The sequence below is a fragment of the Stylophora pistillata genome, chromosome 5 (genome assembly GCF_964205215.1).
Source record: "Stylophora pistillata chromosome 5, jaStyPist1.2, whole genome shotgun sequence".
NCBI classification, from domain to species: Eukaryota; Metazoa; Cnidaria; class Anthozoa; order Scleractinia; family Pocilloporidae; genus Stylophora; species Stylophora pistillata.
Window position 1 is genome coordinate 12,863,387 of NC_142523.1, and position 14,381 is coordinate 12,877,767.

The window sequence follows — 14,381 nt, forward strand, 5'->3', positions numbered from 1 at the left end:
AAAAGCTTTATATCAGTTATAACTATAGCAAACGGCTGTAAAGTCATCCAAGTGCTAATTAGGAAAAGGAAGATCTCGAGAAAGAAAGAGTAGTTAATTTAATATGCGTTTAATCTAAGCTGTCGCTCTGCTCCATGATGCACGTAAGCAACAGAGCTTTCCTTGGCCAAGAAACTTTAGAGAATACCCGAAAATTACTTGAAATAAACAAGTAGCAGTAGTATCGAAATTTTAGAAAGGTGGATACCAAGGATCAAGAACACACAAAAAAAGAGAACCATACGACAGTGGGCAAATCATCGAAATGCACTCACCTCATGCACTCATGGCGGAGCAAAATGCTTATTAAGTTGAAGGGAACACATACTGTAATAAGTCGAACCCATCGTCCGAGTACGACTGGTATGCAGACGAAACGCTGCCATTTACATCGAAAAAATCTACGATTTAGGACAAACAACAAATACTTCACAGCAAACTTTATGACAAGACTTTTGTTTTGTTTTCGTTCTATCCACCCGCTGCTGCTTGAGGAAGCTGTTGGAGATTGTTATTTAAGCAGTTTGCAAGGTCTGGGAAAAGATTGACATCTGGTCCGCCAACGACCCTTTGGGTTACATCGGCTGTGAGGATATTTTGCAGCTGTGAAAGGGTTATCTGCTGTGTGAACGGCTGGTTTGCGTCGTTATTTCCAATCGCTACAAAACTCTCTGCTTGGCCATTGAGAGCCGCGTAACAACCAGCAGTCCACATCGAGTTGGGGAAAGCTATTGGTTGGTAATGTAAGACTGGACCTAATTGGTTAACTTGTACCAGGGTAACTTGCAATTGGTTGTTCTGAACCTGAACGAACGAAGTGCCAGTCAACAGAAATAGCACTCCATTGTTCCGCACACAGTTGTTTTGAGCGTAGGTCCGTATTCTCCTTTCAAACTGGGACCACTGACCGCCGTTAAAAGCTCCCACTTGTGGAACGGCGTCTGTGTGTCTATAAGTTGAACACAAGCGCTCTTCAGAACTCGAGTAAGTCTCCGCTGGGACTAAGTGACCTCTTTGATATGGTTGAGTTTGGTGAAGGGCGTCGCTGCCTTGCCTCAGTATACCTTAAAAAGTCAAGTTTGATAGGTCATTTTATCGTATCGAAATTCAGCTTCTTGCAATAACATGAATTAACATTACACTTACATATTACATATATAGATAACAATGTCATGCAGGTAACTGGATTTATCAGTGTTACAGTTTTACGTTTCATGAACGAACACTCGATATCTTTTGATTCTGGCAGAATGAGCGATTAAAGTTACATCCTTTCAACGTAAAATGCTTGAGGCACCCTCGGTAACGTAAAGTGAGATCTGCACTGATCATCGACGATAATGGACCCAAGGAGAATACAGAAGGGGGGGGAGGGGGTGGGTTTGGGGTAGATCGCTATTTTCCCCAAAATTCAGCGTTCTGAATCGTCACGATTTTCACAGAGAATCCTACGCCTTTAACAATTTTTTTCCCCAAGTCTAACTCCTTTGTCCTTACCTGGTTCTCTCTTCCATCCTCTTGCTCCTTGCGCCTGACCAAAGTTAATCGTTCCTCGATCAAAGTTTTACCCGACATACGCCGCAATTCCCAAGTATTCATCTAACATAGTGGCGTAAAAGACATCGTGACTGCCTGCTATTTGTTGGCAGATGCACTGTATGTTGTGTAGATTCTTGCGGAGACCTGTTGGCGGTTGGTTATTCAAAAAGAATTGTCTGAAGCAAGCTTGGTAAGGATCGTGAACAGACCTCCGGAATAATTTGATATGGTTGTCCCCCTTTTTGTCCCCCCCTGTTGCTCAAGACTGCGCGACCGCCGACACCTGGAGAAGTTAAGTTGAGGCTTGAAGGATCACAATCGTACCAGAAACGAAATATTGACACAAGAAATTTTTATGACCTAAGAGAGCGGCTCTTAGTTGTCAGAGATTTTCCACATTATATCGTCTGATGAGCAAACGGGGCACACTAACACCACTAATACAAATGTATCAAATCGCAAATTATTTTCCAGGAATAATGCTCTCTAAAAAGAATAGTCAGAAAAAGGTTGTCCGCTGGTATTTTATTTCAAAAAAGGCTGATAATTTCGAAAGAAACTATTTGAGGTTGCGTCGGTGGGAGTAACGAAATAATTTGGATATATCAACAAAGTTGAAATGGTAAATTGGCCACCGTAACGATTACAAAAGCTGACGTTTGTAGCGTTAGCCCTTCGTCGGAGCGAATAGAGGGATTGTGGGTTGTGTGTGCTTTTAAAGGCAGAAAATGGAGCTACGTTATTGGTGGGAACATGGCAACGAGAAAAACATGAATAAATTAGTGGAATGAAAAGCGTTCGTTGATCCCTGTGGAATTAAGACTGCCGGTTTGAAAGATGAGCTTTTGTTCAAGATTTTTACGGCTTTCCGTGCTACCTAAGTGCAAGGAAAGACCGCAGATTGCTATATGTTGCTTAGAATGATTAGGTAAATTAAAATGTCTAGCGACTGGTTTCGATGTGTCCATCTCATTCCTTTCCACGTCTCGAAGGTGTTCTCGGAATCGATCACCTAGTCTTCTGCCTGTTTCGCCGATGTATGTCTTTTTGCAATAAGTGCAAGTTATGCAATAGATTACATTGGTGGAGGTGCACGTGAATTGATCGGTGATCTTAATGGATCGTTTGAGTCCCGATATTTTATCAGTGTTGCGAATGAAAGGAAACGTTTTGCATCGTGCACGAACGCATTTAAAAGTGCCTGGTTGGTCATTAGTCTGAAAATAACTTCTGACCAAAAAATTGCCTATGTTTTTGTCACGTTTGAATGAAATGAGCGGAGGCTGCGAAAAGATAGTGCTTGTCTCTGGATCGTTTTGAAGTAATTTATCTGGATCGTTTTGAAGAGTATAGAACATAGAGTTAAAGCTGTCACGCCATCTACCAATTTGTAACATGGCGATCCAAATCCCGAATTTTTCTATCGGGTTTTTATTCGACACAGAAGTCTTCTAGGACCTAGAAGACAAAAGAGAAAACGAGCAATTAGCGTCGATCGATTTAGAGGATACTGTCAATGATATTGCGACCTTCCCGTTAACTGAAAGTGAAGTTTCCAACGAAGTTAATCATGAAAACGATGAGCGCTGCGGCAACCTAAACAGGCAAAGGTTTGAAATTATGTCAAGTGCCGCAATAGACGACATAATTACAAGAGCAGAAACAAAGAAAACCAAACAATCCACCAACTGGGCTATCCGAGGTTTTGAAGATGAGTTTTTTTGTTGCAAAAATATGATAAATACAATACGAAAACCTCGTATATAGTGGACACCCATTTGCTAAATTTTCTTGCCGCTCCATTACTCTTGAACACCATTCTGGATTTATCATTTGGAACTTACCAGAAATTATATTTAACAATTGTTCCACGAGCGCGCGTTGGATATGAGATGATAGATAGCCAACGAGGCGCTACGCGCCTCGTTACCCATAATCATCTCATATTCAACAAGTGCGAGTGGAATAACTGTTTTATTAAAAACGCCCCCAAGAAAAAATTATTTTTTTTAGCTACCTTTTGATTTTAAGCTAACGCGTACGCTTACCATATTTGTAGATTATGGTATATTGGCTCATATACCATAATTGCTAAGCCAATAAAAAGTCTTGAATTGCATTATCCAATGATCCAGTCTTAAATAATTGTTTTATTAAAAACGTTAAATTAAATTATTAAATTTTATTAAATTTTTAGCTCTCTTTTAATTTTAAGCTGACACGTACGCTTACCATATTTGTAGATTATGGTATATTGGCTGATAAACCATAATGGCTAAGCCAATAAAAAGTCTTGAATTGCATTATCCAATGATCTAGTTTTTAATAAATATATATATGTAAAATGGATACATTCGTTACCAGTATCATGACCTCAGTTGAGCCATTTGGTTCCAGTTCACCTCAAAATGCTTTCAGTTTCGTACGAAAACTTACCGACTCGAAGAAAATCTAGAGTAATCTTTTTGAAAATATATAATGATAGCATTAATACTAAATCCTTTCAGACAGCTCTGATAATGGTTTTCCTCCCGCTCTGAGCTGTTACGTACCCTAAAAAGGGACCTCCGTTTCGAATGGCCCCTCCCATACAGGCCGATGTTTTCCGTTGAAGTTGATTTAAATTTACGCTCTTCGGCTTATTCCAACATTCCATGTAGACTCATTTATCTCATTTGCAAATGACGGCCCTTGGACAGTGTCTGAGGACTGAGAGCCATGACGCCACCTTATTTTAACGTAAAAAGTTATAGAACAAAACAAATATCTTCGTTTCGTACTGATGTCTTCACAAAGTCCGATCAGATGATTATGAAAAATTCCTTGTGAAAGTTATAAATAGTCATTTTGCGTGATTCCGTTTTTACCTGCTATGATTTAACAATCGAACAATTCTTTTTCCTTCTTTTTTTTTTTTTTTTTTTTTTTTTTCCGCATTGCATTTTATTATTTCGAAAGTTGTTTCCAGTTGTTAAAAAGAATCTACTGTTAAATAGTAGGTTCAGGTTTGAAGACTTTTCCAAGGGTTAAAGAGCTTTACTTGAACAATTAACTCAATATTCATTCTTTAGCCATAATTTGCATAATTTGAGAACCAAAGTTGTTGAAAAGCGTCTCAAAATTAAGAACACTTTAAATACAAGTCAATGAATATCAACGTTTTTAAAACTTTGCTGTTCAGTGTTTTGAAAGTGAGTTCTTCTTAACAACCTATGAAGTTGATTTTAGGCTTTAAAAGGTCTTCTCGATCGAAAAGGAACGAAAAAGCTATTTTAAAAATTTTGAAATTGGCCCCTTGATCACAATCAAACTTTTCTTTAATTTAAGCGGGCTTTTTCCGAGGGACGAGTTTTTGATCGCATAAGTCACAAAACACTTACCATCTCGGTGATATATTAATCTCTAGCACATGCTTAATCTTGCACTCTTTGGTCAGATTTCTGACCACAGGTTCAAGGAGCAGAGAATACACAAACAGAGGATTGACAAGATCGACTGCACATTTAGTAAAAATTAAAGGGAAATTATTACGAGATAGTTTTCCAACTTAGTTCAGAGACGCTATGATTTTAATGAAACTGAAGTGAGGAACAAAGGCGGCTTTTTGGAAAGTTGCTTTCTTCTCTACTTACTTAAGAGAATCTCTTTGTCTCCTTTGAATCTTCAATTCAAAACCCTATAGAAAACCATGGAACAACAAAGCACTTATTTTATTCAGTTCAGCTAAAGCAGCTTTGGGGTGTTCTTGGTCTTATTGCATGAAATCATATTTTTGGAATTTCAAGTTTGAGGGCGCGCAGAATACTGTAGGGGGGTTAATTATTAGCGGTGTTTAATTTTCGCTATTTTCGCCCAAGCGGACTTTGCGCGAAATTTAAACCCTGCGAAGTCGGAGTTGGCCGCCGCCATCTTGAATTTATAAGTGTGACACCCAAATCCAGTAAACGCAGAATTATAGCTTCTGCTGGAATGTTGCACTGCACGACAACATCAACGTTGTTTGGATCGGGTAAACCCAGGACACTTGGTGACGGCAAAGGTGCCTTTTTTAACCACGAAACAACTGAAGACATATGAACTCATGATGAGCAGCGCCTGCGAAAGTGAGAAGCACGTAATGGCATCATTACTCTCAACTCTTTCACACGTCTTTCAAAGCCTTGGCACACTATTATAATATTAAATAATGCTCTTGGGACTCATTTCCACGTATTTCAGTTTATGGAAAAATTAGAACAATGAAACAGAGGAAACCGCGAAATTAAAACACCGTTAAAAACGATGAAACTGAATGCGCGAAATTAAAGCACCACTAAATTTAACCGTTCTACAGTATAGCTCAACTGGTTAGAGCACCGGATTGTGTTGTGCGGGAGGTCGAGGGTTCGAGCCCCTGCCGGACCAATACTCATGGTATTAAAATGACTGAGGAGAATTTGCTACCTTTCTATATAATATCAAGAAATGGATAGATATTATAGTCTTTTCGGATAAGGACGAATAAGCCTCGATTCGATTCCTCATGGGGACTCACAATTTTTCTCTGTCCTACGTTCGTGACAAGACGAAAAACATTCTTCTTCAGCGAGTTCAAAACTTGTCCTCTTTCTTATCATATTTGTTTGATGTTTGTTCCACAATCATTCCCTTCTTCTCCCGCCTTTTTTTCCATACCTGTAATTGATTTCATCCCGCTTTTGTTGAAAAAATCTATGCATCTTGAAACGTTTAAGCGTCTCTGGGGATGTTTTAAGTTTTGCAAAGCCGTTTTATAAAACTTTGATATCACTCATATCTAGTTTCTAAATAACAAGCCATAACTACTTTCTTTCGACTCGAATTCTAGCAATCTTTTGGGTTCCACGAACCTCAGGTTTTTCAACGATTATCCAAGATCTTCATCTCAAAAGAGAAAACATTTACAAGCTTCTTTTTCATTGAAAATCAGCGTTCTGGCGCAATTTCGCGTAATTCACTTTGATCAACTTTCCCAGACTGCGTTTTTGCCCACCGACGAGGAACAAAATATTCAACGAGTACCTATGCCTTTGGAGCTTTTGATTTTGTCCCTTTCAAGAAGCCACCAATTTTTTTGGCCACTGTTATACGTTTTTTTTTTGTTGCAGCTAATTAAGGCTGTTTTTTCATCGTTTGCTCTGTCACTTGAAAACTGAATGAAGTTAATATAACAGTTAAAAGGAAGGAGAGATCAGCCCCGCTTATGATTCGTAAAAGGGTTTCAGTTAAAAGTTCTCGTCATGTACTCAAAAGTTGAGCAACGTTTTACAAACGTCGGTTGCTGTATTATTGAGTCAAAACTTCACCTCAGCTGACTCTTTACTTTAGCAAGGGAACTAGATGTAAGGCGAACACGTATTTTTATAAACTGTTTCCTTCTTCCCAATGATTTCCTTCAAATACCCGATCTGTTCCATTCCTTATTTCAGTGCCGTTCATCATGGTAACAAATTCCGGTGGACTCTACACCGAAAAATGACGCTCAAACTTAACATCCCAGATCTTTTCCAAGGTACAGAACTCTCTTTCTCTTGCAAAATTCTTAATTTAGAGTTGTACAGAAAGATTTCTGCTAAAAAATCAATCACTAACAAGTAAAAAAAATTGAAGTTAAAAGAGCGGGAAATGGTGAAGATCATGTACAGCTTGTCGTGGATATGATCCATGCGTTATGGCTAGGCTTAAGAACCAGCTGCCTCTCGAACATTACCCCTTGTCAGAGTACATTATTGAAACCAGGAAGGGAAAACTCGAAAGGACAATGGACAATGAACGAAAATCCTTTCTTCGTTCGAAGCAAATGAAAGGATGCAAAATTTTCACTTCTCCAAATATTTAAAAGTTTTCCGCTACTTCTTTCCTTTATTTACTTACAGGAACTGTGGCAAAATGATGAAGATAACGATGATGTTGATGATGTTATTGCAGTTGCTGACTGTTGTTCCCGCTGCTCACTTGCTTTCACCAGTGCGCCGCAAAAAAAACCCCTGCAGGTAAATACTATTGAAAGTATAGTTTTAAATGACGAATCACAACTCTCAACTCTCTCCAATATCTTGCCTAGTGAGATAATCACGTTTGGAGGTTGGCAAAGAGTTTTTAACGCGACGCATGATTGGCGAATTAACGAGCTTGTGTGGGCGCGCCACAATTTGCCATCTAGAAATATACGTGACCGGTAAATTTTTTCTTTCATTTCGTGAAACCCTCTAGCCTGTTAACAGCTGCAAGCTCAATTCGTGATGCGTGAAATGCTGTTTAAAGTATATGCGGGGCGTGAATTTTCTAAAATTCGTGTGTCAAATGGGATCAGAAACCTTCCTTTGCTACCTTCAGTTGGCCTTCGATGCGTTCAGTCATAATCCCCTCGAACAAAGAACATGACACTAATTGATGCGCTTATAAACCCTGTTGTCAGACCGGAATCAAGCCCAAAGCTTGATGTACTCGTTAACTAAATGTTGAGGTGCGGATTCATATTTCTTGGCTTAAATTCCGTCACTAAATGAACATGTATGAAAATCCGTTTATGCCCCTCTCCAGCCCTCTTCCTCGAGTAGATCACGGGTCGTCTTTGCTAGAAGTAGGAGCTTTGAACATGAAACATCAGACAGATTTGAATATCATGTGGTTTTCAGGCCTAGGGTAATGGATGGGGGATCAGTCTTTCGACGGAGTATATAGAGGAACATAAGCTTATTAGAGAGCCCTATAGAGATTAGATAATTTTATTGAGACATAACCGAAGTCCTCCGGCTGCCTTCCCCCTCCCGGCCGGGTGATAGCAATGCTTAATCAGCCGTTCTTACTTGGAAATTAATTTCCAAACTATTGTGCTGTCAAAATTATTTCAGCAAAAAATATTTGCCTAGTTTAGAAAGGGTGATATATCATTTGGCCTCATTCATTATCGAACTGGTCATTCGATAAACACTACCCAAAAATCCCACCAATTGTGAACAACGAAACTCAGACTCTTAAAGGGTGTATGATGTACTCGTTTTCCTATTGAAAGAATTTCAGTGTCCTACCTGTCACGGCCGGAAAGGAAATGAAAAATCAGGCCAAGCCAATTGTGATGGGAAAATCAGGATGGTAACGTGCACCCAAGAGAACCCAATGTATGAAGGAGTCTCGTATGATCATGGTACATTCCTTCGCCAGTGCACCAATAAAATGTATCACGGCTACGTAGAGGACAATTGTAAAACCTACGACATGTATGAAAATCCGTCCTCTTCCTCGGAAATTGCAAAACGGCGACTTGCACCGAGCCACAGTGTATGGCTTTGATAAACTAAACTATATTCTTATGCCTCAGGTACCCACTTGTAATTTATTTGCTTTTATCTTTGGGCTATTACGTATTTTTTCTAAATATAAAGGTGCATCTCCATTCCGTTCTTGAGACAACTTTTCGTATGTGCAAAGTGTCCCAATTCAGCTGATTTGATCAGATATGGAGCAAAACTTTGTCAACGCGTTGGAATTAAGCCCTTAAATGTACCATTTTTTCCTTACTAATCAAGGAGCTTAGGTTTTCAAATGCTCAGTGACTGTGAGTGAAGATAAAGCCGAAGTTTTTATCGTCTTGACCGAAAATCGTCATCATAATGATCAGCAAAATGGCCGGGTAAACCGTACGCCGCCAAACATCACACATCAACTTTCAGAACCACTAACCATGCAATCAGCTGTTATTCTTAAGATAGCCGAGCCGCCAGAACGCGCACTTAAATTAAATTTTATTGACGGGTACTTCATTCCGTCGCATTCAAGACACGTCTCAATGGGTAAACACGCCGCCTGTGGCCCAGCTGGGTCCGGTAGTCCAGGGGCGCAATAGATATCCCGCGATATCAATTCCAAGTTCCATGTGGACCACCGGCTGCTGTAGGGTTCTAAACGGTCAGATGCAGAGCTTTGCAGTGATTAGGAACAGCTTACCAAACCTAGCGCAGATGCTATCTCGGAAAATACCCGTTGTAGTACTGGGAGATATGTTATGGCAAGTTGTACTTTATGACATCATTGGAGTACCAACTGTTAGACTCTTTCCAGGGAATATAGCCTGCTCCAATATATATGATAACATAGCAAACCTCCCAGCAGCACAAGGCTAAGGATGCTAAAATTCATTAACGATGTTGATAAGAAATTGCAACGACAATTGAAATGCAAAGATAGAGCGACTATTTATTTGTATAGGTAATCACATGATTTCGAGTGCAATTTGGAATAAATAAGTACGAGTAAATTTTTTCAAAGACTAACAAAATTGCATGAGCCCGTAGGGCGAGTGCAATTTGTGATCTTTGAAAAAATTTACAAGTACCTATTTATTCCAAATTGCACGAGAAAATCATGTGATTCTCTATTAATAATATACATGAAAAAATACGAGGTAGCTTCTCATAACTACGCAGAAGAAAAGCGCGCGCATCACGTGCAAAAATAATTTATTCAAACCCTGCAAGTGACATTGACCGTGACATTGACCTTGAACTTGACCTTCACATTGACATTGACCAATCATTCTGGCCAATCAGAATGTCTGGTTTGTTTCTTTCTTTGCACTGAATTAACCCTCTTCTGCACTGAATGAACTCTCTTCTGCACTGAATTAACTGAAAACTGCATTCATCTTAACCAATCAGAACTGAGAAATTTTCTCATGTATATTATTGGTTCAGAAATAAAGTGTGAAAAGAAAATTAAGTAGTTCATTCACATGGACAGCAAGAACGAACTGGATTAGAACTCGCTGTGTCATATTTTGCCGGCTAATACGCCTCATTGCTGCTTTATCCCAGAGGCGTCAAATGGGCCACAGTAAGCCAAGATATTAAGAAATTTTCCCTAACTTCTTTTTTACTAAAACAGATATCTAGAATGCTTCATTGAAAATTTTATATTCGTGCTGTTTGAAATTATGAGCTGGGATTAGGGCCGTGAGGAAGGCCAAACTTTGATTTCATCCAAATGCGAATGTCAGACATTTCACTGCAGCTGTGTTACGTCAATGACAATTAAAACTTCATGTATTTTTCAAACACTTTAATCCCTTACTTCTTTAAGCAGTTAAGTGTTTATTCCTTTAATTTACGGGACTCAGGTCCATTATTATTTCCCCACACTGGTAAACACGTAGAGTCAAGTCTTCCGACCACGACGATATATAACTCCCTCTCTTTAACAAATGGTAAACACCACAGCGTACACTATTGAGTTATGGATGCACGCGAGAGGTTGCTAAGCACGAAAGAAGCGTAAGAGTCGCTCGAGGCGATAACCGAGGGCCACTCTAGCTTCTTGAGTGCTTAGCAAACCTCCCAAGTGCATCCATAACTCAATAGTGTACGCTGTGGTGTTTACTATTTGTTTTATAACATAACATTGATACATTGTAGCTAAAGAGTTCCCTTTTATTTAACAAATCTTACGCGACCAGAAAAAACAAGCGCGCGCGGAAAAATAGTCTTTGCATTTGCTCACGTCAGCAGCGTACACCCGTCGGCAAATGGGGGACGCTAAATTGACCAATCAGAGCGCGCGCTTTACTTTGGTTATGTTATAATGACAATTTGGGGAGTCACTTTCTTGGCCGTTGCAGACTAAAAGAATAACTGAAAAAACAAAAAGGGTATGAGATGTAGTTTAATAAGATTGCGGATGAAAAAAAAACAAAAACGATTGGAAATATCTTGGCAGTCTATTTTGGTCGTATTGTGTAACAGAATAACATCGTTTACGGTACCTGGCAATTGCACTCCATCTCATAAAATCTTTTGACCTTAATGGAAAGAAAAAAAAGGAAACAGTTTAAAATTAAGTTATGTTTATATCCATTGACATAATTTTGAGAGCGAGCCGTCTTTTTCCGGTTTGTGGAAAAACCGTATCAGTTAGGTATCGGTTGCTCTTTTTAACATCGCCCCGTGGAGGACGGAGGACGGTGGAAGGGTGGGGTGTTTGTCGGAGAAGTTTGGTTGTGTCGCAATAAAATTTTCGTCGTTCTCCCCTATCGCTGTCTAATGTTGTTATGATTCCCTCACCGTATTAGCAGCCACTTATCTATAGTACCCCCTTTCATTAAAACTCCGTTGACGGCGACTGATCCCTCCTTTGTTCCCCTGAAAACCATGCAATCCTACTCCGCCCCTCCCTCCAGGCCACAAATAATGACATCATTGATAATGACTAGTCCCTTAGCTTCCATTAGTTTTTATCAATTTATTTTTTTAAATGACTCATGTAGCCATATAGGTGAGCTGCAATTTCGGAAAATTAAGAAAACATCAGACTTCAACATGGGACTCAAATCTTGTGTGATTTCAAAAGGGAATATTTTAAACTTTGAGTTTAATGGCATCGTGATGGTTACGAACCAGTGCCGGGCGATTACATCCTCCTTGAAAGTGGTTCGGCTATAACATGACTCAAACCATCGAAAAATTATTGTTTATCTTAAAGCTTTACAATAAAAAATATTAACCAATAGGAAGGAAGTGCAGGGATTGACTCGTAACACCACGACGACGAAAGAGTCCAAAAATTAAAATTAAGTTTAAGTTTCATAAAAAAAATCATTATCATATTGTTTTGTGAAGGTGTTTTTTTTGTTTTTTTTGTATACGGAGAACCATTCCGGCCTGGAATGGACCTCGGATTGCTCACTGGGGCGGTATTTATTGACTTGCGCAAGGCATTTGACTCTGTTGATCACGAAATACTTATTAGCAAACTAGAGTCATATGGTCTTAAGGACATTGAGTTAGACTAGTTCCGAAACTACCTGACAGATCGAAAACAACTCGTGAGTTTTGGTAAAGAAATATCTGATCCTTGTCTCATCGGGTGTCCCTCAATCCCTCAAGGGTCAATCTTAGGCCCTTTAATCTTTGTCCTTTTTTTGAATTACCTTCCTATAGTTTTAGAGCGATGCCAGATTCTGATGTACGCTGACTATACAGTTATGTATTTCGCCATTCGTAACGCCCAAGAAATCAGTAGTACTCTTACCAGTGAACTTGCCAAGGTCAATAATTGGCTTGTACACAATAGTCTTTTTATTCACCAAGGCAAAACAGAATGTGTTTTATTTGGTACTGGTTCTAGGCTAGTATATGCTAATCTCTCAGTGAATATCGATGGTAAGGAGCTAACACGGGTTGCTGAGTATGAATAACTAGGAGTAATTTTGGATGAGTCGCTTTCATGGAACGCATACGTGAATTATTTCAAGTCAGTAAGAGATTAGGAATTCTTGACCGCACTAGGGGGAGCATTAGTATGCATACTGCTGGTATAATTTATAGATTATTTATTCTTCCTGTTCTTGATTATTGTGATACCGTTCGGAATTGTTGCGGACGTATAAATGCTGATTGTAGAGAAAAACTACAGAGACGTGCGGCAAGGATTATCATGCAAACCAACAGCAGTCATGAAGCACTAGCTCACCTTAGAAATGATACACTGGGGCTTAGACGGGAGACTCATGCGTTAAACCTTGTGAAGAAATGTCTAAATAAGCGCTGCCTGCAATTTTTAATAGATTACTTTTCTTTTAATAGAGATAATGTACAGAGAAAAACGTGGCAAAGTGATCATCTCCGTTTTCCCTCTATCAAACTAGAATGTACGTAAAAAGTTTTCTATTATCATGGATGTGAAGTTTTTAAACGTAATTTATAGTTTTTATTAATGGTTGTAACAATTTTAATGCTGTTTTAGGATATTTTTTTATTAGCTTAGTTGGACTAGTTTTATGTATTGTTAACTTTTTTATATTTCTTTTTATCAGGGCCTTTAAGGATATCAGTTTTCGTAACTGTAGGAGTTACCCTAACCGGAAAAAAGTATCTTCATCTTCTTCTTCTTCTTCTTCTTCTTCTTCTTGAGAAAGTATGGGGATAAAGGATCCATTTAAATTGAGCTAACCGCCTCCCGGTTAGCTCAATTGGTTGGAGCGCTGGATTGTGTTGTGCGGGAGGTCGAGGGTTTGAGCCCCGGCCGGACCAATACCCATGGTCTTAAAATAAGTGAGGAGAATTTGCTACCTTTCTATAATCAAGAAATGTATAGATATTCTAGTCTTCTCGGATAAGGACGAATAAACCGTAGGCCCCGTCTCCTGCAGGGTTAAGGGTAGGAGACGTTAATTCCTCACCCTCGAGATTACTGTGTGGTGGATGCCCTCCCCTGGGTGGGATGGGTGGGTGTTGGCCTGAAAAGCCCCTATGGGGAGTGGTCAATTAACCTATGTATGTATTTAAAGGAAAACTATTTTGGATGTTAGCGATCGATATTATTAAAAGAGAAGGTGTAAGTAAGATTCTAAAGTACACATACCTGTGTGTTTGCCATCGATGACAGACCAAGCAGAAAACAAGGCAAAGAACACTAGCAAGCTTTAGAACGATACAATGAATAGGTAAGAGGGTCTCAATGAGGTCAACTGAGCCGTAAAAGTGCCAAAAAGTTTAGCTTTCAGGCGCTAAAATTGACAAATTTTGCTTAGGGTAGACCCTCAGGCAATATCCTGCCATGCACCATCCAAAGCTGACGAGCTGAAAATAGCTTGAGACCCTGACGGGCCTTCAAGGTTGAAAATTCAGCACCTAATAGACATGTAGTTTGTATTTGTATTCCTCCACTTCAACAGATTAGAGTCTAATGAATAACTACAAGATAAGAGGATGCAGAAGGGCATAAAGAGGAATGTAATTCAATTCATGATCCATATGATATGGGAATATCACAGCGAGTCCTAATCCCGCTCA

The 14,381-nt window shown here is 39.3% G+C and overlaps 1 long non-coding RNA gene and 1 pseudogene across 1 annotated transcript; both read right to left on the reverse strand.

Annotated features, from left to right (window-relative positions):
• Nucleotides 1-502: 502 nt before the first annotated feature.
• Nucleotides 503-1,645, reverse strand: LOC148730344 (uncharacterized; annotated as a pseudogene).
• An 8,393-nt stretch (nucleotides 1,646-10,038) lies between these two features.
• LOC148730345 (uncharacterized) lies at nucleotides 10,039-10,276 on the reverse strand. Its single transcript, XR_016002181.1, has 2 exons — nucleotides 10,126-10,276; nucleotides 10,039-10,095 (listed from the first exon to the last, which is right to left on the reverse strand). It is a non-coding gene; the product is annotated as an uncharacterized LOC148730345 (long non-coding RNA).
• Nucleotides 10,277-14,381: the final 4,105 nt, after the last annotated feature.